The following is a 2,831-nucleotide window of genomic DNA, read 5'->3' as shown; positions in this document are numbered from 1 at the left end:
ATTTTTCATTTAATTGATTAAACTCAAGATTCAGTGTTACCAATTTTAATTACACCTAAAGAGTATTTCTGATATCAACATCTTAATATTTTTCGCATATAAATCATAGTATCTGCGCACTACTTATCTCCTTCAGCCATGAGATGTATTGTCCCGAGGGTCGTATATCTGAGTCCTGACTCGACTCTCGCGAGACGCTCCCTTCCCGTGTTTTCGTTCTAAAATCGATTTATTATTTTTTTATTTTCACAGATGTAACGATGTAGTTTATGGGTTTGTTTTTTACGAAATTCCATACTGCCAGCAAAAACTCAAAAGAATTCGATGATTAATGTCACTTCGATATTGTGCGTTTAGAACTGGCCAGTAAAATTTGAAAATAGAACTTTTATTGTTTTTATTTATGTTGTCTATAAATAATAAAGTTTTTAAATTGTGGCCAGTACTAAATTATAATTGTTTTATCGTTTTGTGAGCAACTAAAACAATTTGTATAGATTTTGAATTTAGAACTTAAATTGAAAGACTGTGGTAAAATCTTAATGTATTTGACACTTAAATACCTAGCTAATAGTGGAAACTAGGAGCACAAAGGGCGAACCGCATGCCGCCGGAGCCAAGATTTAAGATGCCTTTTAGGGCTAAGTTAAATCTCAGTAGAAACTAATTTCTGCGAAATATATAACGTAGTTGTTACAACAGTAATAATTATATTCGCGTCTGATAAGCTACTTAAGTAAAACAAAACTAAAACTTTATCGTTAAGCCGCTTGTCTTTGAAATATCTTTTACATATCAATTATCATAATTGGCCCACACTTGATCAGTTTGACTCATCGATATATATGTACTACATACTCGATCTGGCGTTCGGTACATTCATTGTGTATGACTCAACTGTACTGCAATCCATACTCCTGAGTATGATTTCAACATTGATAGCGTGTGGTTATGTACGAAGTTGCGCTCATAATATAACAAACAACTCGAGTCTAAGTGACAACCTCGATGTGAATAAAAAATATTTGTTAAATAAGTACAATTATTTGTTGTTCAAGTGAATAATTAGGTTATAACAGTGACGTTTTAGTTGGCATGTTAGTTCAGATTATGAACAAATCGTTTATATGGACATTCGTATCTATAGAATATACATCAATAGTTCGATTCAACTGAAAAGAACATCGTAACCTCAAAACTAAACAAACAGCGTCTCCAAAGGATTATCGGAGTGTATAAGTTCCATATGCATTATAGATCATGTGCTAGTTTTGTGTTGACATAAATCGTGGCCCTCCGGGAGTGCCGGACGTGCTGGCAGACAGCCCTCTTGTGCCTCATGATTTACAGCTACGTTTGGTTCGATTGCGCTTCAATTATTTTTATGTTAGTTCCAATGGCATTCGTATAGTGTTTACGACTTCTTCATATTAGATTTCAGGGTACAATTATGGTGATCATGAAGGTATATAATAACCTTCGTGTTTGACATTTCCTTCGGCGTCGTCTAGCATCAGATGCATTAGTCATTCTCACCTCCCTCGATCGGGGTTTGCAACTGCCCGAAACCAAAAGTACCACAATATATTCCACCAAAGCAGTCCGTTTTATATGGATACGGCAGTGACCACACTGCATCTGATGGTATGTGAAGTAGGGTCCAAATAAAGTATGGGCTGATGAGAGATAATTTCCCTTTATTCCTTTTATATGGGCATGGCAGTGACCACGCTGCACCTGATGGTAAGTGAAGTAGGGTTCAAATAGAGTATGGGCTTATGAGAGATAATTTCCCTTTAGTCCTTTTTATATGCGCATGGCAGTGACCACACTGCACCTGATGGTAATTGCATAGGGTCCAAATGAAGTATGGGCTGATGGAGATAATTTCCCTTTAGTCCTTTTGATATGGGCATGGCAGTGACCACACTGCACCTGATGGTAAGTGAAGTAGTGTCCAAATAGAGTGTGGACTGACGATAAATAATTACCACTTGTCAAAATGATTTCGGCCTGTTTGAACTGGGTATACATAGACTGATCCGGAGTGTAACGTACTTACGTGCTCAGGGGATTTTAGGTCTTGTGTACAGTGGTTGCAATGTGGCTGGATACAAATATCCTAACACCAGAAAAGCAAAGCACCAGGAGTTTTGTACAGTTTAAATTTAATGTTCTGTATTGATAACATAGCCAGATGAAATATAACTAAATATTTTAAAGTACAATTAATACGATAAGATTTGTTGGTGGTAGGATATATTTTATATTCGCTGGGATAGCGACCAGGGTACACACACAAGGTATTTAAATCCGCCTTATTGGCCCACGTAAGTATGTCGCGTCCCGGCATCAGCTTATGTATACCCGGATCCAACCGGCATAATTGTATGAACTGCCAAGGGGTAATCATCTCAGTAGACATTCTATTAAACTGCACTTCGCTTACCAGGCTCAGTGGAGTCACTTTGCCGTGCACGTATACAAGGCGAAATTGCCAAATATTTGCGCCAATTTTTTGTGTTTAATGTTAACGTTTACTATTGGAATTGCTTACATTTTAGTCTAACGCGTAATGAATAATTCATAAGGCGTCAGATTAAACCAAACCACATTTTTGGTTTGTATTTGTTTGCGAAACAAACTGTGTAAACTGAATATTCAAAATAAATAGGTTTGTATATACGAATTTTGAGTTATAACATTTTAATATTATGCTGTAAGATAGATTTTTTGCCATTTTTAAAGAATACAATGAATAGAAACAAAACAAAAGGGGACTTTGTTTTCTGACATGTTTACATGTATACCTATCAAGTTGAAAGCAACTT

Source organism: Manduca sexta, unplaced genomic scaffold (genome assembly GCF_014839805.1).
Source record: "Manduca sexta isolate Smith_Timp_Sample1 unplaced genomic scaffold, JHU_Msex_v1.0 HiC_scaffold_174, whole genome shotgun sequence".
NCBI classification, from domain to species: Eukaryota; Metazoa; Arthropoda; class Insecta; order Lepidoptera; family Sphingidae; genus Manduca; species Manduca sexta.
The sequence above is the reverse complement of the archived record's forward strand: the minus strand, read 5'-3'. Positions refer to the sequence as shown.